A 27,936-nucleotide genomic window follows, 5' to 3' on the forward strand; every position below is an offset into this window, starting at 1 on the left:
TGTTTCCCCTTCCCATCCCTTCCCATCTCCCCCACCCCGATTCCCCCTCCTGCCCCTCCTCTCCCCACTCCCCACCAAAGTTGTAAAGTAATGAGATATACAAGATGTTATGTCGAAATGATACTTCCACAACTTCTATAGGAGTAAGGAAAAATACTTCACTGTTAGCCATTAATAGTCTTTATTAAAAATCTCAAAATTTTATTTGACATTCTTTAATAAAATTCATTTCTTTCAAGTAAGCATAGTCCTAGTTGGTTAGGGCATACAATTAGCTTCTTTACATACCATATTTAAGACACCTTTTGTTTCTTACATATTTTCTTAAATCTAGATGATAATTACAAATATGTTTGATGAAGAAATTAAAAGAAGAAATGCTCAACCATTTGTCTTGATTTGCTCTATAAAATAATACATTGTCAGGACTGAGTAAGGCATCAGTGGTTAGCATAAGGCTATTTATAAGGCAATTCAAGTTGTGTAGAGGGCAGATATTTTAAATTTTTTGTTCAAAGTATTGTATGTTTCTTGCTTATATTTCTGAGTTGAATTTAATTTTTATAAGGGTGGGATTTCTTTAACCTTAGCAAGAGCTAAGGTTAAAGTTCTGTTAGGCGTCTTCTGGTTCTACTGTTTTCTAAGTTTTGTGTATGTATGCTTCTTTATTCTTTCCATAAATCTGTGAATTAAAAAAATCACCATGAATTTGGGAAGGATAACCTGTATCATTTTTATCATAATTATATTTCTTTTAGGAAAGTTTTTACACTTAATGTAGCATAAGCTAAGCTTGAACCTGCCATTCATCAGTCTCAGATTCCCAGTGACAGGATTACAAAACTGAGTTACTACACTTGATTCATGTTTAGTTTTCACTGCTCCAATTCAGAAGCAAACAGAATGTGCTGGTTGTTGTTCTCTACATTCTATAAAAGCTGAAAAATCTCCAGAGTTATGATTATTTTATTGTTCAGAGTTCGTCTCTGCTCTAGGATTTTTTAATTCAATTTTAATAAAAAATTATTTGCTTTTACTGTAGTGTACCTAAGATGATCATTTAACATTTTAAAATTATTTACTTATTTTTCATGACTTTTTAATGTCAATGCATATATTCTATTGTCCATTCATGTGTCAGTGTCCAGATTGAAATATTAGTAAGAGATAAGGTAGACATATCCTTGTATTTTTGAAGCATAGCAGAGTTATGATTTTTAGGAAGCATAATAGATGATATACTTCCTGACATTGTCACATCTATGAATACTGTTTATAATCTATGTGAACAACAGATTGGCTCTAATTTGAGTCATGTAATTTCTAGTGAGAATTCTTTTGTTTTGTTTTCTTTACACTCTAACGACTAGATAAAAGTCATTCATTTTTTAATTCATTCAACTTTTCATGCCCATGTCTTTCCACCATTTTTCTTATTTTCCAATGCTACTTATTTAACTCTAATTGTTTCAACATGAATAAAGAAGTTATCCTATAGGGTTATTAATAAGTTCTTTATTATGTTATGATTACTATTGTTTTTATTTTTACATTTTTTATATATTTTACTAATTTTTATTGAATCAAAACACATATCTATATGCTATGAGCAACATTAGTGTTACACAGAATCAGAATTAAAGAGTATGGTTGATTATGTGAACAATCCAGTCTGCGTCTTTTTCTTCATGTAAGTCATCTCCTTTCATGTACCTACGGGTACCCAAAAATAAAAATAATAATACTAGAAATGTTTTTTCATAGCAAAAGTTGTAAAAACTGATTATGAAAAGACATACAGGCTGGGAAGGTGGCTTAGTGGTAGAATGCTTGCCTCACATGTATGAGGCCCTGGGTTTGATTCCTTAGTACCACATAAACAGAAGAAGCCAGGAGTGGCGCTGAGGCTCAGGTGGTAGAGCTCTAGCCTTGAGCTGAAGAGCTGAGGGACAGCGCTCAGGCCCAGAGTTCAAGCCCCACAACCGACAAAAAAAAAAAAGACATATTCATGAACTATTTAAACATTTGCTAAACACAACATGTATTCCTGTGAAAAAGGATAAAATCACATTTTATAAATGAGGTATTCATCTAAATGAGTATTGACATTAATCTAAAGAAGGTTTAATCCAATGACTAAGATTCTTCAAGCAATTTGATATACTTCTGTTTATCTAAACACCTCTCACCTCATTTCAAATCATTCTGGCATAATGTCCAGATCAGAAATTTGGCACTAAGTTGGTATATTTGTTCTGGAATGCAGTTATGCTATTTCAATGTATGCACATGAAAATGGAATAAGAAAAATGGAGAGGATATGTATAGATTAAAGAGATGGAAAGGAAAGATAAAAGGGTTGACTTTGATTCAGAAGCATTATAACTCAACTGACATGTTGAAAGAATTCCTTTTTCTACAACTACCTACATATAACAATCTAAAATAAAATCTTCATACAATGTGTTCTCAGTATATGTTTTTTTATTTTTCTACGCAAAAGGCTTTTTTTCTTCAGCCATATTAATCCTCCATATTACCCCACACATCTGACCCAGTCATATACTTTCTTCTCGGGGCTCAGTTTCTGCTTAGGAATCAAGTTCCCTTTAGCATATTTGGCTGTTTGAATAGCACCTTTATCACTTACTTTGGATTCTAAAATCTAGAAGAGGTAATTCGTTAATAATTTATATTATAATCACTTTCACATGTCTCCATTTTAATATTCTAAACAATACATACCAATAGGTTTTGCATACTGTTTTCTACCTTGAAGAAAACTTTACTTATTGCTTTTCTAACTTCCCTGGAATGTAATCTTCCTGAATTTAAGGAATTCAGTTTTTTTAAATAAAGGAACTCAATTTTATATGCCTATCCCAGTAGATATTTGCTGTATATATTATATTTAATAAATGATACATTAATGCATCAAATTCTCACAATTAACTGCTACAAGTGGAACGGTAATGGGATTCATACAAGGATTTGAGATTGCAGCACACAAAAATTCTTCATTGTCTGTGTATTCATTGTCTGTGTATTTTGTTATCCTCACTGATGTCCAAAATTCAAATAGTGCCTAAAGATGTGTAGACTTGTGCACACACACACTTAACATATAAATTAAAAAATAAAAATAATAGCTAATGTAGAACAATTATAACTTTCCATTATATCAGTACACAACACAGTCACCTGCATGCCCATGTTCACGGTATCACGATGAGCAGATGCACCGAAGTGGGACAAGCCATGCGCCTGATCTGAACAAGTGGAATATTGAAAGATTTCCTCAGGCTACTCAGTAGAAAGTGAATTTTAAATCTTTAGAGTTGTTCAATTCTGGAATTTCACAGCTGTTTCGATTGCAAGTAACAAAAAAATACAGATAAAGGAATACTTACAAACTCTATTTGTGACTTATGATTTATACATTACTTGGCTCAACTTCCTTTATTTTCATTAAGGAATTTATTCTTCTCGTTTGCAGTTTAATTTCAAATGTAAGTCTAGAATTAGATCTCTGAACATATGAAAATTTATTTTTATTTTTAAATTTAATTTAATTGTACAGGCGATGTACAGAGGGGTTACAGTTACCTAAGTAAGGAAATGAGTATATTTCTTGTCAAACAGTGCTATCCTCTCCATCATTTTCTAAAGTTCTGTAATAGCAATTGTGAAGAGTTAGAATGAAAAAGGCAACATGGAACCTTTAAATAGAGATGAGGTCTTTTATTTTTGAAAGTCTATTTGACCAATTTAAGAAAATACTCAAATAGTAAACATTGTGCAAAGACTCATGAGTGACAATGCATTGCAGCATTGAGATGTACAAGATGCTATTTCGAAAAACAAACTTTACAACTTTGCGGGGGGAGGGCAGTCATGGAGATGGGAGGGCAGGGATGGTAAGAGAAAAACAAAGGAAGAGGCAACAATGCTTGATAAGAAAAGTACTCATTACCTTGCTCATGTAATTATAACAGTATTTTCACAATAAAAAACATTTTAATAAAAAAATGTTCTATAAATAGATGAAATATAAAGATGTCATGTTTACATTTAGAAGAAAGCAATAGTTTTCCTATTTTTTGTTGGTGTGGTATTGGTGATTAAAAACAATGTCTTACTAGACAAGTTTTCTATTTCCAAGGCTATGTCTCGGGTACTTGTTGTACTGGATCTTGCTGTCACTTATGCTGAGGTTCACCTTGAATTATCAATCCTTCTGCCCCCTGACTACCACAGCAGTCTTGAAAAATAGTATATTTTAACTAAAAGAGCACATTATTTGTAGAATGACTTTGAATAATGCTTAATTATATTATAAACTTTAGTATTATGGGATATCATAACCTACAGTGAAAAATATGTTTTCCCAATAGTATAATAAAGGAATTGCAACATCTTTTTCTCTCACCAAGATTCTAACTATAATTTGAACTGTGAAATATATACTCAGGCATACATTTTATTGACACCATTAATTATTCTTAATAAACAAAATCCACTTCAGTCACATGCCCTAATGCAATAATTATAGTTTACAATATTTAGCAATCAAAGATAGGGAGTACCATATCAATTTGACATACTGTATTTGACATTAATCTGTATGTTTCTTAGCTTAGCATAAATTTGTATACCAGATGCCTCCTTGTAATTAACGTTCTGGGATTTGGGAGCAGTAGATTTTGCTGGTAACAAACTTTCCATCAAGTCGACATCTGTGATTTATACCTCCAACTCTCTTTCAATACATTTACATAATCAGTTCAATTTAAGCCCAGATTATACATACTTGTTACATTTTTATAAGCAGTATCCCCTAAAGATAGTTAAAAAGTAAATCAAGGTAAAATTTATTTCTTACCCTTTTTTTCCTAATCAAGACACTTACCATGAACACATAATCAAATTCTCTGATTACATGCATTTATTTTAAAAGAAAATATGTGATTTTAGTCTGATAAAATGTATGTAAGACCATAATAGATACAAAATTTACTCAGATGCTACCAATGAGCTTGAATAACCTACATATGCATTGAATTATAAGCATTTTACCTTTACTGGACTGATTCTTTTGAAACATATGTACATGAGTTCATACTTAATGAAAAAAACTGAATCAGAAGGTTAGAATACTTGGTTAAGTTTCAACGTCATTGTGCTTGTTTTTCGTTTGTTTTCCTGTTGAATTTAAAGTGTAGATTCCAGGTTCTTCCTCTCAGTTCACAGCTTCTTCTTCTGTATCAAATTTCTCTTTAACACCAGGTATTGTAAAATTTATATTTTTTTCAATTTATAGACTTAATACAGATGTTAATCCAAACAGTCTTAAATCTGACATTTTCTAAAATTACTTTAAACAGTATAGCTCCTGTTATTTCAGACATAGCACATTAGCATAGCAAAACCATCTTTAATAAAATGTTTGACAGAAGAGGAATCTAGCCTTGGACAAAGTACAGTATGTGAAGTATTAGAGAAATGTTGCAACACAGTTAACATCGTGTTCACGTGCTTATTTGGTCATCAGGAATACTGCTGTCATTAATATCTACATAAAATCCAAAAGTCTGCCTTATAGAATGAATTTATAGTAATTATTTACTGTTGTACTTCAAGGCAATTAATGTAACATGTGAAATATATTACATATAAAAGAGACGTACATTTTCACATAGTTGTCCATTCTTAATTGCCCTTCTTTTTTTTCTTAAGTTAAAATGACCTATTTTTAGATGTTCTTATGACAAATTAACTATGAAAATAATTCAGAACACCAGAATAAAATTTCAAATTACAAAACTGGGCACTGCGGTTTCACATCGGCACTTCTAGCTGCTTAGGAGTCTGAGGTTTATGGATCAAGGTTTGAAATCAGCTTGGGTAGGAAATCTGTGAGATTTATCTCCAATTAACCACCTAAAAGCTGGAAATGGAGCAGGCTCCTATGATAGAGTGCTATCCTTGAGACCACACAGCTAAGAGATTGTGCCTGGGCCATGAGTTCAAGCCCCAGTATCATCACATACATATATAAACAAAACAAACAAAGAAAAACAACAAGGAAACTGTAGACTTTCAGTAGGAAAGAACATTATTTGACATGATTATGCTCCACCTACCCACCTACCCCATGTAAGAAGTGAAATAGAGTCCTTAGGAATCAGTAGGAGTGACTGCGAAGTCAAGCAGGGCATGAAGTGCCCCACTAATGGAATGTCTCTATTCTACAAATTCTGGTCAGAAGTCACCCAAATCATAAGAGAAAGGAAGCAAAATCAGAGGTTAAATGGAAAAAGTCCTGTTCTCTAATCTTGGTTTCACAGTTGTTCTGCTGATAAGGGAGGCTTCAAGATGTCAACTTTATGGCCTCAAAAGAATCTCCATACACTTTTTATTTTGCTCCTTTAGGAGCTTAGCCTATCTATACTTATCCTCTCTAATAATAATGTTTGATACCTCAAACATGTTTTTTACTATATCCTATACCCTGTTTTAAGTGTTGTATATTTATTATCTCATTCAAGTTTCATCAATCGTATAAGTTAGGTAAGAATTTCAATAAGTATAAGGGATAAAAACGATGCAACTATACTTAGACACATGTAGTTCCTAAGTAAAAATAAAAGATGGCAAGGAATTCTCTAAGTTATAAATATACAATTTAATAATGCAAGAGAATAACTAGATTTCTGGTATGCAGCATTTAAAATCTGAGACATTTTAAATGTGAAAAATTATTTAATGTCATATGAAACACAGAGAAGCTGTTTCTATTTAAACACAGAATATTTAGCTAAATTTACTGACTAGAAGAAAAGTTAACATGTATTTTTTGGTGACACGTTCAAAGAATATAAACTGGCTAGCTGAGTTATTTCCTCATCAGAATTTTTAGTTATTTTGTGCAATCAGTGGTATAGTTTGAACATAATTTTGTTCAAGATTAAATATTATTTTATAATATGTTCTTAATCTAGATACACCATAACACTAAAAGCATGTATTTTTTATAGACGTTCTGAGAAATAGATTTATAACCTTACTGATTTTCTCAGAGTAGAGTCTGATTTTTGTGATAACTTTTGTACAAAAATGAAGATAGAATTTATGCCATTTTCATCCTCAAATTTTCCTAGGTGAATTTCATGATACCTAAGAACCAATTAAAGTAAAATGCCGTTATAAAGAAGAACATATTCTCAGCTTTTCACTGGTGGCTAACACCAGACCTCTAATCCTAAACTACCTAGGATGCTGAGAATGGGTAGACCATGCTTCAAAGTCAGGACAATTAGGAAAGTTCATGTGTCACCCTTCTCAACTCTTAGCTGTGCACAATATTCCAATCCTGTAAACCTGAAAATGGCAGGATCTCAGTTTTAGACCAGTTTTAATAGGAAAGGCCATGAAACAATTATCTCAAGGGAAGAAACAGAATGTGGTAAACCTGACATCCCAACTATGACAGAGAGCCTCAAACAGAGAAACTATTGTACATGTCTGGAGAGGAAGTGAGACATTATCTAAAAAATATCCAGCACAGAAGAAGCATATGAGGTGTGCCTCCAAGGTAGATTTGTTATACGGTAGGCATTAGTTCTTCCATTCAAACTCCATGACCACCACAAAGGAAAAAAAGGCAAAATTTCCTGAGGATGTATTGCACTCTTCATATTTGTTTGTACTATTTTAGAAATTAGGCAAAAATACATGCCTTAGTTTCATTGGAAAAAAATCATGGAAATAGTTCATAAAATTTTTTAGTAACTTGTTAAATCTACTTGATCATGAAAATACATTTTATTAAATGGCATGCACAAGAAAAATTAATAAAGCTGCATCTATCAAGATCCACTTTCTGGTATTTTCTCAGGTCATGTCAAGCTTGATGCACTGCTAACATACATTTTATACACACACACACACACACACACACACACACACACACACACACAATGCATATAATAAACATTAGTTGAAGACTGAATAAGGTTGATCCTTCATCATTGGGTCAAATATAAATGTAGTTCAAAAATAGATTTTATTTTGCAATTAAGGAATATGTGATTGGTGTTGGTTGGTAGAATATTCTTTAACATTTTATAGTAGATTTATTTTTAGAATTACTGTAATGGTGACATGCTGATTTATTTGAAAACATTCAGAATATTTGTAAGTGTATATAGTTATAATGTTTAGAGAAAAAGATAATATAAATCAGTGTTTATGTATTGCAACTATAGAATATATACTTAGAAGAAAAAGACATGTCAAATTTTAATTATTGCTATCATGATGTCTACATCAGTCTTCTGTCCTAAAATTCACATTCTATTAAAATTCACTATTCTATTAAAGTATCCCACATACTTCTAACTGAATTTCAAAAAATCATGTGAGAATGACAGGAAATATATTAAAATTATGATATGGGATCAATAACTTACTCTGTACTGTCCTGCTTTCCTAGTCAGTTAGTTAATAGTTTTGACTCTTGACTATTATTTTCACATTAAAAGATTCACTAAAAGAAGGTTTGGGCCTCAGTTAACAGAAATATTGCCAGTGTTTTCCTTTACTACATGTATAATTTATTAGGTACTTGAACCAAATGAGCTACAGAGTATTATTGCAATATATTCAGCTTTTCCATGGATTTGGTTTAACTCCCTGTAGGATACTGTTTGTAATGAGATGCAAGACATGATTTTCTTGGGTATCTAACATGCCATCACAGACTTTTAGGCTCAGCCTTAAAGAGATTTTAGTCCTAATCAATTAATAATTGTTTCCTCATAAGAGCCTAGCAGGTGAATGAAAACAAACAAGGACTATAAAAAAGTAAAATTTACAAAATAATCCAGATACAAGAGTGACAATAAACAAATGTGAAACCCAGTATTCACATCTGCATAACAAAAAGCCATCTCTTAGCTTTGTAAACCCCAATAATTATTGTGTCACTGGTTTCCTACATATTAAACAGAGACTTCCTAGATGTTTTCTTCAAAAAACCTCAATACTTGGCACTGTTGGCTCTTGCCTATAATTCCAGCAATTTAGGAGGCTGAGATCTGAAGATCACAGTTCAAAGCCAGCCAGGGCAAGAAATCTGGGAGATGCTTTTCTCTCATTAACCACCAAAGCCAAAAGTCAATCTGTGGTTAAAGTGATGGACTGATAAACTTTAGCAAAGCAAAAACAAACAAACAAAAACAAAAAAACTCAAGGACAATACCCAGGCACACTGGGTTCAAGGACTAGTTCCCAGCAGGAGTGCGTGAGGGCGGGGATGCATGGAAGCACTCATGCAGGCATGCACACACTCGCGTGCACGCGTGCACACACACACAGAGCAAAGTATCGAAACTATCTTCATTTCAAATACATATAGAGAAAAGCAAATTATTTTTAGTTATACACATAGGAACCAAGATTTCAATTAGTTGAATATTTTAACTACAATATAGCTGGAAACATAAGGCAAATATAATTAAAGACAATACTGGACTTAGAAGTAGCAATTAAAATAAAAATTTCTACAACAAACCAATATGTTAAAGAACTTAAGGCATTCTTTGATGTCATTACTCGAGAAAAGCTAGATTTACTACATATCTCAATTAATATTATAACTTATCAAAGAAATACATGGGTAGAAGTATTTAATGATGTAGAAATCTTAAAGCCAGATTTACTACATATCTCAATTAATATTATAACTTATCAAAGAAATACATGGGTAGAAGTATTTAATGATGTAGAAGTCTTTCCGCAACCATGAAGTTTATACTTTCTTACACCAATTATGTTTGAGGTTATGTTTGCAGTTAGCCTAATATGCTATTATCACAGGGAACAAACAAAGATAATATATTCCATCAGCCTCCATCTTACTTTGGATTAGTATAAAACATCTTAAAATCTCAGATACTTTCTAACATAGTGGAAATATTTCTCATTTGGGCGACTATTGTCAATATATACAATACAAATATTTGAAAAGTAATTTTAAAATGTATTATTAAGGCTGGACACCTGTGGCTCACGTTGTAATCCTAGCTACTCAAGAGGCTGAGATTTGAGCATCAAGGTTTAAACCCAGCCTTGCCAGGAAAGTCTATGAGACTCATCTCCAATTAACCACTGGAAAACAGTAAGTAGTCCTATGGCTCAAGTGGCAGAGTGCTTGCTTGAGCTGAAGAGCTCAAGCTCTGAGCACTCAGGCTCAGAGTTCAAGCCCCACGATAGCTCAAAACTGTAATTATACTTACTGGGAGACTGAGATGATGAGGGTTGCAGTTCTAAGCTAGCTCAGGGGAAATATTTGAGAGATCCTTTTCTCAGCACATACCTCAGTGTCAAGAAGTGCACCTGTCATCCCAAACTATGTAGGTGACTGAGAATGGGTCTATTGTAATTCAAGACAATCCCAGCCAGAGAATACCATGAGACTTTATCTTAACAGAATGAAACTAAATGAAGAAGGTAAGTGTCTAATCTTAGTAACTATGAGAAGCCCAAAGTAGGCAGATTGCAGTCAAGACAGTTGCCCTGGAAGTAAAACATTCTCTTAAAATAAAAATAAAATATAAAACAATAAAATAGGGATGAATGTTTGAGTCAGTGGGAGAATGCCAGCCTAGCAAATATATGTCAATATATGTCCTTGACTTCAAACCTTATAATTAGTCAAACGTAAGTGTATACCCTTAATCAAATCTTACATGGCTCCTCTGTATTCTCCTAAGCTACAGCAGCCTCAATGACTAAAAAGCAAGCTAATCCTAGCTGAAAAGTATTATTAGGTTTGGTTTTCAAATCTTCCTCAGGGGTTTCTCCTCATCTCTTGACTTAAGACCACCATGTTCTATTTTAATTCTTAAGTCATGATTTTTCATTATCAAAGAACATTTGCTCACATATTTCAAAGGGAAGAATTTTGTGTAGTAAGAAGCCACCTTACTTCCTTTTAGATATGTCTTAAAGAAAAGAGGAATGTTAGTTTTTAACAATTCTGCAAACTGCGTTCAGCAGTCCAGTTTCCTGAAAGAACACAGTCTCCTCATTAACTTCATCCATGACATTGATCTGCCTCTGCCCCAGTCACAAACCTACTGTCTTCAGACTGAAACCATTTCTCCAGCACTGTAATATGATTCTGAATCATCAAACACATAATGTTCTCTTCCATGATTGAGTCCCAGATAGGCTGTGAGTTAAAAAAAAAGAAAGCAGCATATCCTTTGTATGTGCTTTTTTATTTTTGAGAATACTTGCATACCAATTCATTTCATTCGGTTCTTGCAAGCATTCTATAAGCCAGAAATTTAATGTTATATAATAATATATGTTCAGAGATCACCCAATACTTTTCAAATTCACAGACATAAATTAGGTCCTATGAAACGGTTAGCCACATCCGCAAAGAGGGAGAATTTTACTTCATCTTTCCTTATTTGGGTCCCTTTTATGTTGGCATCTTGTCTTATTGGTATAGCTAGGCATTCTAATACTAAATTGAAGGGAAGTGGAGAGAGTGGGCATCCTTGTCTCATTCCTGAGTTAAGAGGAAATGGCTTTAGTTTTTAACCATTAAGTATAATGCTGGCTGTAGGTTTGTCATATACAGCCTTTTTTGTATTGAGGAATGTTCCCTGGATTACTAATTCTTCCAGAACTTTCATCATGAAGGGGTGTTGGATCTTGTCAAATGCTTTTTCTGCATCTATTGAGATAACCATGTGGTACTTATCCTTGCTCTTGTATTTAAAGAATCCCACGGACTCCACTCCTAAATTACTCAAGTTGATTCAAAACATTGGCAAGTAGCAGGATATAAAATTAACCCTCAAAACTCAATGGCTTTTCTGTATGCCAACAATGAGAAAAGTGGGGCTGAAATTAGGAAAGCAACTCCATTCATAATAGCTCCCCCCAAATAAAATACCTAGGAATTAAGTTAACCAAAGAAGTGAAGGACCTCTATGATGAAAACTTTAAAAACCTGAAAAAGGAAATCAAAACAGAACTTAGAAAGTAGAAAAACCTCCCATGCTCCTGGATTAGAAGGATCAACATCATGAAAATGACAATACTTCCCAAGGTTATCTACTAATTCAATGCAATAGTTATCAATATTCCAACCTCATTTTTCAAAGAAATACAAGAGGCAATCCAAAAATTCATATGCAACAATAAAAGTCCCTGAATAGCAAAAACGATCCTCAACAGAAAGAACAGTGTTGGAGGAATATCAATACCAAATTACAATCTCTACTACAAAGCCATAGTAATCAAAACAGCTTGGTACTGGCACAAGAACAGACTTTAAGACCAATGGAATAGAATTGAAAACCCAGAAATGAACCTACAGACCTATAGCCATCTAATCTTCGATAAGGGAGCTAAAAAAAAAAAAAAAAAAAGAATGCAAGACAGCCTCTTCAGTAAATGATGCTGGCAAAATTGGTTAATCAATGTAGAAAACTAAAGCTAGATCCTCATATATCACCCTGTATCAGAATCAACTCCAAATTCGTCAAAGACCTCAGAGTCAAAGCAGACACTCTGAAAACACTACAGGCTGGAATAGGAGAAACTCTAGGTCTCCTTGGCACAGGCCGAAATTTTCTTAAAAGAGACCCAGAAACACAACAAATCAAAGAAAGGTTGGACAAATGGGATTGCATGAAATTGCATAGCTTCTGCATGGAAAAGAACATGACTAGCAAGATCAACAGGATCTACTCCCAATCCATGGGAGAAGATCTTCTCTAGCCATACAATGGACAAGGGTCTCATATCTAAAATATACCTGGAACTCAAAAAATTAAATCCCTCAACAACAAATCCTCAAAGAAACAACTGCCCAATAAATAAGTGGGCTAAATCTTTAAAGAGAAACTTCTCTGAAGAGGAAATAAGAGTGGCCAATAGACACAAAAGAAATGCTCAACCTCCGTAGTCATAAAAGAAATGCAAATCAAAACAACATTGAGATACCACCTCACCCCAGTTAGAATGGCTATAATCAAGAACTCTAAATCAGCAGATGCTGTAGGGGATGTGGACACAAATGAACTTTACCGCATTGTTGGTGGGAGTGTAAACTTGTTCAACCACATTGGAAAGTAGTATGGAGGTTTCTCAAAAGATTCCACATACAGCTCCCCTATGACCCACAATCCCACTTTTGGACATTTACCCAAATGTTCACAAACAAGACCACACTAAAGCTACCAGCACAACTATGTTTATTGCAGCATTATTTACCATAGCTAAGATCTGGAACCAACCCAGATGCCCTTCAGTAGATGAATGGATCAAGAAAATGTGGTATATATTCACAGTGGAATTGTATGCCTCCATCAGAAAGAATGACATTGCAACATTTGTTAGGAAATGGAAAGACTTGGAAATAATTACATGAAGTAAAGTAAGCCAGGCCCAAAGAGACATAGGTCCCATGGCTTCCCTCATTTGCCATAACTAGTCTGAGACAAGCAGAAATGGTCAGATAAGTTGATGTTAGGCAAAATGAACCCAGATAAGGACTCAAATGTTTTTTTTTCTTTCTTGCTATTGTTTCTAATATATTTTAAGATGGTTTCGTTTGTTGCTTTTTATGTCCCTCCCCAAGTTAAAACCCCTCTTTTCACTGTATTTGATGCTGGTATAATTTGGGGAGGGTAAGGGAAAAAACAAATGTTTAAATAGGGATACAGTGGATCCTTTCCAACAATGAGATGTACAAGGTGGTATGTCAAAAGATGACATTTTTGTGTGTGGGGGGGGGTGCTAGAGGAGGGGGAAAGATGGGAAGGGATGGGAAGGGGAAACAAAGGAGGAAACAACAATGCTTGATAAGAAATGTAGTCATTACCTTGCCCATGTAATTGTAAACCCTCTGTACAGTATTATCACAATATAAAAAACAAAAACACACACAAAAAAACTCACTCCCTGGAAAAATAAAAAAAATAAAATAAAATAAAAAAAGAAAAGATTAGTCTCTTTTTCTAAAAAAATTCTTAGAAACCTTTGGTTTTAGAAAACTCAATAACCTCAAGTTTTAAATTACTTATCTCTGGTTTGGATAATTATTCAAATTCATAAAGATTATCTAATGATAATGTTCATATTCCTTTTGTAGTTTTCCTGAAATAATGGAAGAAAATAGTTGGGAGAATAAAAAAACAGACATATTGATTTTTGTTCCCCTGCAAAGACTGATTTAAAAACACAACATAAAGGCAGGATATGTTAATGGGGTGAGATTTTAAGCACTGGCTTTCTTTCAGATTCAAGTTATAAAAGCAATATCCTTTAATTATTATGTTGCCAAATTCATCATAGAGAATGTAGTCTGATACTTCTTAACCCTAGAAGCACATTAGAATTACCCACGGAACATGAAACAAAAATACCTCTATCTAGGGTTCCATCCTTGAGGAATACTAATTTAATTGGTCTATTGTAAAATTTTGACATCACTATGTTTTTAAAGCTCCAGATGAGATTTTATTGTTCTGGGTTGAGAATCATGGCTAAAGGAGAATCCTTAATAAGGAAAAACTCTGGTCATAATTTTTATAAAGAATGTATGTGCTATTGTAAAAGTGATTCAAACATAAAAGAATCACTGAATTACCATTTCATATTAGAGTTCAAATTTGCAAAGATGTGTTTGAAATAAATTATTACTAAATCTAACAAAACTTACATAACCTAAAAGAATAACATCTGCCAACACATTGCCAGAAAATTAGTGGTAGTCAATGCTACAAAAAAAATAACAGGTATAAAACCATTCATCGTAACAAGTTTCACAAGAAATATACATATTACTTTACTTATGTAACCCTAACCCTTCTGTACTTCACCTTGACAATAAAAAATTAAAATATCCTTGAAAAATAGGTAAATTATATTTAAATCCTTTCATAAATGTTGAGTTAGATAAAATACCTTATTTAAACCTAAACAATATGTTAATTTTATAATAATTAAGTTAACATGTTGATATTGATCAAAATGTACCATACTCATAAACTGATATGTTCAGTGATAACCCTTTTATACAACTAAAGATATTATAGTTTAGAAATTTAGATATTTACAAATTAGGTTTTAGTATCTCTTTCTTCTCAAGAGTCAAGGATATAGCCAAAGATATGATTTTGGCCCAATGATTTTATTAAGACTAGATACTTTCAGAGTTCTTGTCATTTTGAATCTGTTTTTGCAAAGAAGTTAGTGGAAAATTCAAACACACATTTGATTCAAGTATCCTCCTAAATATAGCAAGCCCCAAATAAATAATACATTGCACACACACACACACACACACACACACACACACACACAAATAAAATGTTCTCTGTTTTTATTAGATATTGTATCTGTGTATATAATTATAGTTATTTTATAGTGTTGACTATCACAAACATTTGGAACCTAAAATATTCCTTTCACTATCTTTTAGAAATGTTACAAAGTACTAAAATAACTGAAAAGATGAAAGTATATTAATGTATAATTAGTCTCCCTTCTAAAGCCTTGTAAAACTTACAATGCACCCTTTCTAAAATATCCATAGCAAGACAAAGATAAAGTAACACATTTACCGCCATAGTACTTCATGGGAAGTCCATTAGTGTTGGTTTTTCCTCTTTTAGCTCATTTCATTTTGAAAACTTTAATCAAGAACCTTTGACTCCCATGAAGTGTTAGTTTTTCTTTTGGATCATGCTGAAGACCTGGTATCCTGTTGTCCCATTTAAGTATAATGTGAGTGTAAAGCTCATAGAGTTTACTGATACTAAAGGGTGAGGCACAGGAAGTCTTTCGTCTAGAGAAAATTTGAAAAATCCAATGCATTATGTGGATAAATAATAGGCATAACATTAAAAATACCAATATTTCTGAGCACACTATCTCTAACCTATGCAGGTTTGTGCATGTTATTTTCAATTAATATAACATTCAAAGGTATTTCATTTTCAAAGGTGGTACTTTCATATTCTTTAACAAGAATATTAAATGAAATTAAATGGATCAATACAAATTCTGATATTTTCGGTCAAATCTTTAACATTCTTGTGTGAGATAGTGGAAGCAGGTGCAGAGAAGAACTGGAGACAGAAAAAAATTCTAATACAGATCTTTTTTAGCCCATCATTATTTATGTACCAAATCTTTTTAAAGGCTATTTTACCATGTGATACTGTAAGTCGTGAATGCATATCCATAAAGAAAATATACCAAATATGTTTGGCCCTATCACTTACCTTCAGTTGATACATGAGTATAATCTATGGTCAGTGAAATAATTATAAATACTAGAGAGGAAAATAAAATGAAAATGGGGACAATTGATATCCAGAGTTAGGAAAAGAGGCTGTCCTTTAGAAACACATATAGAGAAACTTTAAGTTTTTTTTAGTTCAACATCAACAGTGTCGACTTATACTATTAAATATGATAAGTAGCTTGAACTCCCTTTCTATATGTAAACAGGCAACCTCAATGTGAATGGCACTAATAGTCTGTTATGGTTAATATTCAAATTGAATCTGTACAATGTTATATATAACATTACATATAGCATATAACATGTATATAACATGTTATATGTATAACATACACTAAAATATGTATCCCCAGCCCATTTGACAAAAAATGGTTTACTCTAATTCATAGATTTCTGCATATATTTAATTAAAATACATTAAAGTAATTAAATTTGATTGTCAGCTGATATTGCTGCATCAGAAAATTGACATTCACAAACATTTGATGAAAATGTCCAAATAGATGCAGCCTGGAAATAGGAACCAGAGACATACTCATTCAGTGTGAAATAATATCAGTATCAACTTCATTTTGTTTTGAGTTTTTCTTTTTATACCTCTTTCTCACTGGCCCAACTCTGTAGGACAAGACAAACAGGTCATATTAGTAGCATTACTAAAAATAAGACTGATGTTCCAAAGAAATTAAAATTGCTTCACAAACATAAAGCAAGTAATGGACAGTGTACACTGAAGTCTATTATCTTATTGCTAATTTTCATAATTTTCCCAATTTCTTTTCCTGTCTCCTGAACTTTCCTTCACCTGAAAGTAAAATAACTTCTTGCTATTATCTGGACTGCTTTTAGTGTCAAAAGAAAAGGAGAGGGCTTATTGAGTGCCTGTGAGGTAAGTGGAAAGACTAATGTATTTGCTGCAGTGTTAGCTTTATATACATCAAATAATTGTGAATTGTTCCGATACCATGTCAATCTTACTCTAAGAGGTGTCACTGCTAGAGATGCTAAGATATTATCAGAAATTGTGGTCTTACAAAAGACAGAAGGCAGATCCTTCAAAGGATGTGCCATTCAAGCTTGAGTAACAAGCCACATGTTTGCTAGAAGAATATCAATGCCTTCCACTCTATGATTTCTCCGTGTGATTAAGGTAGTCTAATGCAAATTCATCCAGCTTATGTACAGTGTTGAAAAAGTGCTGGTATAGTTGGTGGCAATAGTATTCCAAAGAGAGGCAATTAGGCTTCACTGGATTTAAAGTTCAGGGCTCATTATATGTGATTATTTTAGCTGGTACACATATTGAAGTCTTCACAAAAGAGCTGCATAAAACAAGGGATCCTGTTTGAGCTCCACTGATCATTTAAGAATGCTGGCTGCCAAACTGCCAATTGTATTCTCAAAGAATAGACATATCAGAATCTGAATCAAACAGCTGTGAAGCTCCCACCTGCCACCAGTGGGTAATCAAGAAACAACTGAAAGATATACCTCCAGAAAGCCAGAATAAATTGTGTTAGCAAATATTGGATTGCTATAAAACTTTCCTTTCTGTAGTCACCAGGCAGCAAGAATGACTTGAAGCAAGCAACCTCTAAACAAAGCTGCATCTTTCTTGAAGAGAAGCAAACAGAAAGTTTGAAATGTGTGGCTACAGATAAAATACTGCTAAGGTTCCCTGCTTTCATGCACAAACTGCTTTGAGTCTGCTGAGTGGGAGACATTGCTTACACTTAGGAAGCCAAGCCTTTTCCTCTAGGTAGCAATCAATAGGAAGGAAAAGACTAACAATGGAATTAGGTTTTGTAAAACATTTTAGTTTAAATTATAAACAATGATTTTACTAGAAGCATCAACATTGGAGAAGGAAGGGACAAATAGCAAGAAGGAAAAAAAAATAAGACTTTAACTTGGTGATCAGTTGCAAATATTTATAATTTACTCTCATTACTGCCAAGATGCGGTAGTGTTTCTAGAAGTGTTTGTGTCCATTCCATATTGTATCTTCTATAATTTTCCACTGCACATTAACTAGGTTTTTTTCTCCATAAAGAATTAGGGGAGACCATGCAAGAATCCTCGTTAGATAGTCTAAACGGTCACTTTCTCTACTGAGTATTCAAAGAGGGTTTTGCCTACAATAATTAATATAGAATGTTAGAATGATGATTTTCTTCTTTCTTCATTTTGTTGTGCAGATTCTGAGTTTCTTCTTTAAGAAAGTGTTCTCATTTCATTCTCACTTATTCATTCAGTTATTTATTAATAGTGGTTTGTTTGAATTCTTTAAAAATGCATGCTTTATTCTTTGGAATCTAGGTACCGTTTTGTATTTTACAGTTGATGTCAGCCCAGTTTGGCCATTGGGCTCTCTTTCATGTTGGCTCCAGTGTCCCTTTCATGGAGGCATGTCATATTGAAAGGATCCATCACATCCATCCCCGGGGACCTCACAGAGGCAGGCAGGCACAGGAGAAAGATGATTCCAAGGTTTATTAGAGGAGCTATATTTGCCCCAGAGGGAGTGCATGGCGACCTCCACTATCTAGGTAGCAGCAGGGTCTGGGGGATAGGAAGTGAGGCAGATGGGAGTTCAGGTGGGTCTGGGTGGAGAGAGGGAGGGGCCCTATATGGTGGGAACTCCAGGGCAGGGAGAAACTCAGGTTTGGGTGGACCTGAGAACCAATGGTGGGCATAATGCTTACACATACAACTATGTGTTGTTTTTTTTCACTGCCTGTGTCTGACATTGCCAGCTTCTCCAAGTTAATTTTACATGCCTTTCTACTTCAGCACATCTTTCCTTATTTGTTTTGTACCCCTTAAAGCAATCAAGTTTCCAAGGAGCCTTGTTTCCGTTTGTTTGTTTTTAAGGTTTTTATTTTTAGTGAAAATACCGTACAGAGGGGTTATAATTACATTAGCAAGGTAATGAGTACATTTCTTATCAAGCATTGTTGCCTCCGCCTTTGTTTCCCCTTAAAAGGAAGTAGAAACAATAATCTGAGGGCAAGGTATGCTCCTTAAAATAAGAGTGTCATTACTTCCTGCACCTGCAAGTGTATAGAGACATGGTATATTTGCATGCTTACCAATTTGTGGACATATGCATTGCTATAACACCTTAGATGCCAGTCCAACACCACAAACTCATTCTCTTCTTACACATTCTTCCTGCACATTCTCTTTCTCCACATTTTTTGTTTGTTTTCATTTCTTGCTGGTCCTGGGACTTGAACTTAGGGCCTGGGTGCCCTGAACTTCTTTGTGCTCAAGGCTAGCATTCTACCACTTGAGCCACAATGCTACTTCCAGTTTTTTTTCTGAGTTGTTTACTGAAGAATGCCATGAACTTTCCTGCCAGGGCTGATTTCGAACCATGATCTTCAATCGCAGCCTCCTGAGTCGCTAGTATTGCAGGTGTGAGCCATGAGGGCCTGGCCTCTTCCCACATATTCTCATTTGTAGATTTTTTTTATAAAACAGAAAGAACTCTATTATCATATCATATCACATCATAGCTATGTATCTAAATTTTAATTTAAATTCCATACACAGTTAAATTGATTCTAAAATTGCAAATCTATACTCTCTTGAAAAGTAAAAATTTCAAGTATAATGTTTATATATTGCTTTGGTTTGTATTTACTCAGTATATTGGATCAAATATAATTTTTCCAGTTAATTCAACACCTTCATCCACATTCTACTCAGTGAAGTACTATAACTCATTTTCAAATATTTAAACATTTGTCACTGTCTTCAGGTCATCTCTTTCCCACCTTCCTCATTGTGTTTCACTTTATTTAGCTCCCATATAAATTAGATATGTTCAAAATGGGAGTGCATAGCATAAAATGGCAGTGCACACTTACTATTATACTTAACTTCGTGATAGAGTTATTTCTTTCCCCGCCCCCTTGGGTGTCAGGGTTTGAACTCAGAGACTCATTCTTCCTCAGCTGACACTCTGATACTTGACTCACGCCCCAACTCTACTATCTGCTGGTTATTTTGGAGATAGAGTCACATGGGCTTTTCTGCTTGGCTGACTTAAATCACAAACCTTAGAATCTCATTCTCCTGAGAAGCTAGTGTCACAAGCACAAGCCATGAGCACAGTGGCACATGCATACAACCCCAGAGTTCTGTCTTCTCTAAAGCTACACTACTCTACACTTTTATAAAAATATACAGACTTATTTTCTTTCCTATAATTTTACCTTAAGTGTCACATAAATGGACTATGAAAGATACTTGTTTCTTGCATTCCTTACATCACAGAATACAGTTATGAATCATACACACAAATATATGAATGAATATTCCACTGTTTTATCGTGAAAAAAACAATCATGTGTGTATTGTTGGTTTATTTACACATTTCAAGGTTGAAATACATATGGGTTATTTAGAGTTTGAAGCAACTATGTAGTTTCTGTAAGATTTTATAGAACAAATTAATTTGTATGAATTTCTCTTGGATGGATACTTAAGTGTGGGATCATATAGTAGATGTATCTTTTATTTTATAGCAACTCTCTTCTTTGGAAGAGAATTGACATTCCTGTCAAGCAAAAACTATGATGCATTTCAAAGCTTCAAACCCTCATTAGCATTTGCTGTTACCAACTTTTAAAAATATAGACATTCTAATAGATGTAGCATCTATCACATTATGGTTTTAATTTGCATTTATATATGATTAATAATGTTGGGTGTCTTTCATATGCATTTGCTGTCTATATATCTTCTTTAGTGGAATGACTGTTCAATCTTCTTGGAAAGTGTTTAATTTTTTTCTTTTTATTACAAACATTAATATACATAAGGGAGGTTTCATTGTAACATTACCATGTTTGCATGGAATGATTTTCAATAAATACTCCCATCATTCTCCTTTACTTCCTCTCCCTGTTTTTGGTTTTGTTTTGTTTTGATTGTTTTGAATCAAGCAAAAGAAAGAAAAAAAAAACATTTGAATCCTTATCTTGGGGTTCATTTTGCCTAACATCAACTTACCTGACCGTTTCTGCTTGTCTCAGACATATACTAGTTATTGAAAATAAGGGAAACCATGGGACCTATGTTTCTTTGGGCCTGGCTTACTTCACTTAATATAATTTTTTCCAAGCCTTTCTATTTCCTAACAAATGTTCCAATGTCATTTTTTTCTGATGGAGGCATAGAATTCTATTGTGTATATATACCACATTTTCTTGATCCATTCATCTACTGAGGGGCATCTGGTTCCATATCTTAGCTATGGTATATAATGCTGCAATAAACATAGTTGTGCTGGTAGCTTTAGTATGGTCTTGTTTGTGATGATTCTGGTAAATGCCCAAAAGTGGGATTGTGGGTCATAGGAGAGCTGTATGTGGAGTCTTTTGAGAAACCTCCATACTACTTTCCAAAGTGGTTGAAAAAGTTTACACTCCCACCAACAATGCAGTAAGGTTTATTTCTGTCCACGTCCCCTCCAGCACCTGTTGTTATTAGAGTTCTTGATTATAGCCATTCTAACTGGGGTGAGGTTGGTATCTCAATGTTGTTTTGACTTGCATTTCTTTTATGACTAGGGAGGTTGAGCATTTGTTCATGTGTCTATTGGCCATCCTTCTTTCCTCTTCAGAGAAGTTTCTCTTTAAGTCTTTAGCCCACTTATTTATTGGGCTGTTGTTTCTTCAAGGATTTGTTGTTGGGGGATTTAATCTTTTGTGTTCCAGGTATATTTTAGATATAGACCCTTGTCTGTTATATGGCTAGTGAAGCTCTTCTCTCAATACATGGGCTTTCTATTGATCTTGCTAGCTATGTCATTTGTCATGCAGAAGATCTGCAATTTCATGCAATCCCATTTGTCCAACCTTTCTTTGATTTGTTTTGTTTCTGGGTCTCTTTTAAGAAAATTTCAGCCTGTTCCAAGTAGACCTAAGGTTTCTTCTATTCCATCCTGTAGTGTCTGCTTTGACTCCAAGGTCTTTGATCCATTTGGAGTTGATTCTGGTACAGGGTGATATATTAAGATTTAGCTTTAGTTTTCTATAAGTGATTAACCAATTTTGCCAGCACCATTTACTGAAGCCAGCATTATACTTAATGGCTAAAAAAAAGCCATATCTTCTTAACTCAGGAATGAGACAAGGATGTCCACTCTCTCCATTTCTCTTCAATTTAGTATTAGAATGCCTAGCTACAGCAATAAGACAAGATGGAGATAGAAATGGGATCCAAATAGGGAAAGATGAAATAAAACTCACCCTCTTTGCAGATGACATGATCTTGTATTTAAAGAACCCCCAATTACTCAAGCTGATTCAAAACTTTGGCAGAGTAGCAGGGTATAAAATTAACTCTCAAAAATCAGTGGCTTTTCTGTATATCAACAATGAGAAAAGTATGGCTGGAATCAGGAAAGCAACTCCATTCATAATAGCTCCCCCCCCAAAAAAATACTAGGAATTAACTTAAGCAAAGAAGTGAAGGACCTCTATGATGAAAACTTTAAAAACTTTGAAAAAGGAAATCAAAACAGAACTTAGAAAGTGGAAAAACCTCCCATACTCTTGGATTGGAAGGATCAACATCATGAAAATGGGACTCCTTCCAAAGGCTGTCTACAAATTCAATATGATACCTTTCAATATTCCAACCTCATTCTTCAAGGAAATAGAAGAGGCAATCCAAAAGTTCATATGGAACAATAAAAAACCCCAAATAGCAAAAACGATCCTTAACAGAAAGAACAGTGCTGGAGGAATATCAATACCAAATTTCAAACTCTACTACAAAGCCATAGTAATCAAAATAGCTTGGTTGATACTGGCACAAGAACAGACCTCAGAACCAATGGAATAGAATTGAAAACCCAGAAATGAACCTATAGACCTATAGCCATCTAATCCTCGATAAGGGAGCTAAAAAGATAGAATGGAAGAAAGACAGCCTCTCCCTGTTTTATAATAGCATTTGGAGAGGTTTCCTTATTCTATTTTCAAAATTGCTCATAATATATTCCAATTGGTTTTTATTTTTCAGTTTTTAGAGTTACTTTGTAAACTTTTGAGAATTGAATATTGAGGCATGTTGGGAATGAGGCATGCAAAGAAGGGAGGGAAATGAGGTAAAGGAATAGAAGAATTTAGTCTGACCAAGGTACCCTGTATTCATATATGGGCATATCAAACTAAAACTTCATTGTACACATAATTAATAACAAAAATATGTAAGCGGAATTAAAAAAATACCATAATCAGAAATACAGATATCATATATTGTAAATATATGAAATATCATTTGCAAATGCTTCCCCATATTATGGATTCCATTTCTTTTCTCTTAACAGTGTCTTTCCCAAAGTAAAAATGCATATATGTATAAGTATACACACATATACACATATATGTACTGCCTTATTTAGCATTATATTTTTTTCCTTTTATAGAATGTGTTCTGGCATGAAATTTATAATTGCATTTGCTTATATATATTGTATAAATTTACATATATGGTCAAATTTGATATTTTTAATAGAAAGTATGAAATAATGTTTGAGATTCATTTTCCTAATTTAATCCATGGGTAGTAAACTTTCCTACATCATTTATTTAAATACCTTTTAAGTTTATAAAAGCTGACATCAAATACTTAAACTTTAGACAGAAGTCCTTCTACATCATTAAATCACCTGAGAGCACATGAACAAAAATACATTCAGAATAAAGATCAGGGTATGGGCTGCAATTTCACTTAAACTTAGTTATGAATCTACGATCCATGGTAACCAGCTCTAGAGGATCCAGGATACTCTTTCCTTCTTTTACTAAGTCTGTTGCTATTCATCTATCAATGAGCTACTATTGAAGGAAATATATAATCTACACTATTTAGCCTAGCACCTGGGTGCTGAGAAATAATAAAGAATAAAATATATGTTCATTTTTGTTCTATTTTTATTGAAAGAAACTATATGAATAGACTTTTGAATTTTTTCTTAAACGGTTTACTATGATAGTTATTTACAAATGGTACAGATGCAGAATTGATTCTGGTGCAGGAATATACAGAGGTCTAATTTCAGTTTTCTGCATGTGGATAGCCAATTTTGCCAGCACCATTTTTAAAGGCTTTCTTCCAACTTAGGTTTCTGGAGCCCTTATTAAATATTAGAAAGTTATTGGTTTGTGTTTTCTATTTTGTTCCATTGGTCCCCAGGCCCATTCTTGTGCCAATGCCGAGATGTTTTCATTACTATGGCTTTTTAACATAATTTGAAGTTTGGTATTGTTATTCCTCCAACGCCATATTTGCTGATAAGGATTGCCTTTGCCATTCAGGGTCATTTATTATTCCATATGAATTTCAGATTACTTCCCCTACTACATTGAAGAATGTTACTGGAATTTAGAATGGTACTACATTGAATTTGTAAATTGCTTTGGCCAGCACCATTTTCATAATGTTAACTGTCTCAAAGTAGAAGCATAGAAAGGCTTTCCATTTCCTTAAATCTTCTTCAATTTCCCTTTTCAAATCCTTTTAAGTTTCCACAGTAGAAGTCTTTCACATCTTTGGTTAAGTTTATTTGCCTAAATTGTTTTTTGAGCTATTACAACAGGGTTGTTTTCCTGATTTCAGTCTTGATCCTCTTATTGTTGGTATATAGGAAAGCTACTGATTTTTGTGGCTTGATTTTATACCCTGCTACTTTGCGAAAGCTTAGGATCATCTCTAGAAGCTTGGAGGAAGGGTCCATAGAGACCTATAAATACAACATCATTCTATCTGCAAAAAGGGATACATTTACTTCTTTCCCTGTTTGAATCCTGTTTATATTTTTTCTTTTGCCTTACTGCTCTTGCTAGGAATTCCAGTACTATATTGAAGAGGAGTGAAGAGAGTATATATCCTTGTCTTGTTCCAATTTTAAATGAAATGGTTTTAGATTTTTAAAACTAAGTAAAATGCTGGCTATAGGTTGGTTATATACAGCCTTTACTACATTAAAGAATGCTTCATGGATTCCTAGAGCTTTTATCATAATGTGGTGCTGGATCTTGTCAAAAGCATCTTCTTTTAAGATGATTATATGCTTCGTGTCCTTGTTTCTGTTAAAGTGTTGTATTACATTTATTGATTTATATATATTGAACCAGCATTGCATACCTGGGATGAATCAAATTGGTCATAATGTACGACTTTTTTGGCTAGTTGTTGCATTCAGTTGTCCAGAATTTTATTTAGAAATCTTACATTAATGTTCATCAAAGAGATGAGATGTGTGTATAGTTCTCTTTCTTTACTTGGTCCCTATCTTGTTTTGGGATGAGTGTAACATTGGCTTCATTGAATAAGTTTGGTAGTAATGTTTCTTTACATTTTATTGAAGTGATTGAGAAGCATTGGTGTCAGTTCTCCCTTGTAAATCCCTTGGGTCCTGGGCTTTTTATTGGATGTGAAATCTTTTATTGTTATTACTTAGTCTATTAAATTGGTTTAAATCTTCTTGGTTTTGTGTGGATATATCGATAGTCTCTATACATGTATAATTTTCTTTCAGATACTCCAATGGATCAAAGACCTGACTATAAAGCTAGAAATAATGAAAATATTACAGGAAGGAGTAGGGGAAACACTAGGGCTCCTAGGCACAGGTTGAACTCTTCTGTGCAAATAATAGTGTCACAATAAATTAAAGAAAAGCATCATAAATTGGATTGCATCAAACTTAAATGTTTCTTCATGGCAAATGACATAGCTAATAAGTTAACCAGAAAGCCAAGAGAATGAAGAGTATTTTCATCAGGTATACATCAGACCAGGACCTAATATGCAAAATTTATTTAGAGCTCAAAAACTAAACTTTCAAAAAATAAACCTTCAAAGAAACAACAACCCAATTAACAAATGGGTTAGTAACATAAAGGGAGACTTCTCAGAAGTCAAAATGGCTGATAGACACATGAAGAATGTTCAACATCTGTGATCATAGAGAAAATGCTAATAAAAACAACACTAAATTTCCATTTAACTCCACCTAGAATGGCCAATAGCAAGAAAACTAAAAACAGAACTCTATTACACTCTTTGTGTGAATGTACGAAAAATTGTTCAACCATTCTGGAAAGCAGTATGGAGGTTCCTCAGAAAATAAAATATAGAGCTATCCTATGACCAGCAATTCACTCCTGTGGAGTTATCTAATAGAACACAAACAAGGTCATACTAAAACTATCAGCACAAATAGGTTCATTGCAGAAGTATTTTCCATAGCCAAAGTATAGAATTAGCCAAGATGCCACTCAAATTGATTAAGTAGATGAAGAAAGTGTGGAAAGTACATACACAATGGAATTCTATGCATACATGAGAAAGAATTATATTGTACCATTTGTAATGAAATGGAAAGACTTGGGAAAACAATCATGTTTTGCAAAATAAACCAGACACAGAGAAACATAGGTTGCATGATTCTATCATTTGTGATACCTAGAATGTGCGTATAAATCTATATATAAACATATTGGGTGTAAGTAAGAGTTACAAATGAATTAGCTGAAGTGTAATTTACTCCATGGAGACTACAAATAGTATAAGTCTTAAAAAAAATAAGTCAAAGCTCAACAAAGTAAGTACCAGGAAATGAGTGGTTGTAAAAGGGGAGGGTGGAGCCAAGGGGAGATGGGTAAAAGAATGAAGGGTTAGTGCAGATTAGAATTCATTATCTATGCTACAAAATTAAGAAATATACGGGAAGGGGTGGAAGATGTTAAAGTGATGAAATAGATAAAGATGCATAGACACATAAACTGCCTTGCTGAATGACAAAACATTCAACACATAACCCAAAATTAAGGTAAGGAAAGGAAAGGGTAGTTTAGAGGCATGCTTGAGAATATTGAAAAGGTTGATATTGACCAAGATGCACTGTATTCATAAACTGCTTTGGCAAATGGTAATTCCTTTGTACACGTACTTAAAGATAATAAAAATATTGATATGTACATGTTATGTCATTATAGCAGATAGTAAAAGGATGCTGAGAAAAAGCATGCCTGTTCAGAAGTAAAATCTCAGTATTTGTAGCTGAGACATCAATTTTTGAAAATAATTTAAAATATGAAGAAGTATAAGTGACCTTTATGATATGGCAAAGCCTGGAACTATATCCTAAAGTTCAGTGAATGCCCAAGAATTCTAGGCATAGGAAAATACCATCAGATTTGTTTTTACAAATTTTATTTTTAGCAGCAATGTGCAAAGTTATCTGGAAACAAAAATGAAGATTAATTCTTTTTTTTTTTTGTCGGTCAAGGGGCTTGAACTCTGGGCCTAGGTGCTGTCCCTCAGCTCTTCAGCTCAAGGCGAGCACTCTAGTTCCGGTTTTCTGGTGGTTTATTGGAGATAGGAGTCTCACGGTCTTTCCTGCCCAGGCTGGCTTTGAACTGAGATCCTCAGATCTCAGCCTCCTGAGTAGCTAGGATTACAGGCATGAGCCACCAGCACCCAGGCAATTAATTCTCATATAAATAATAAAGTGTGGATTAATCTTCACGCTCTGAAAATATGAGAGTATTATGAATGGGGAAGAAACT

Source organism: Dipodomys spectabilis, unplaced genomic scaffold (genome assembly GCF_019054845.1).
Source record: "Dipodomys spectabilis isolate Male_0828 unplaced genomic scaffold, ASM1905484v1 ptg000098l, whole genome shotgun sequence".
Lineage (NCBI taxonomy): Eukaryota > Metazoa > Chordata > Mammalia > Rodentia > Heteromyidae > Dipodomys > Dipodomys spectabilis.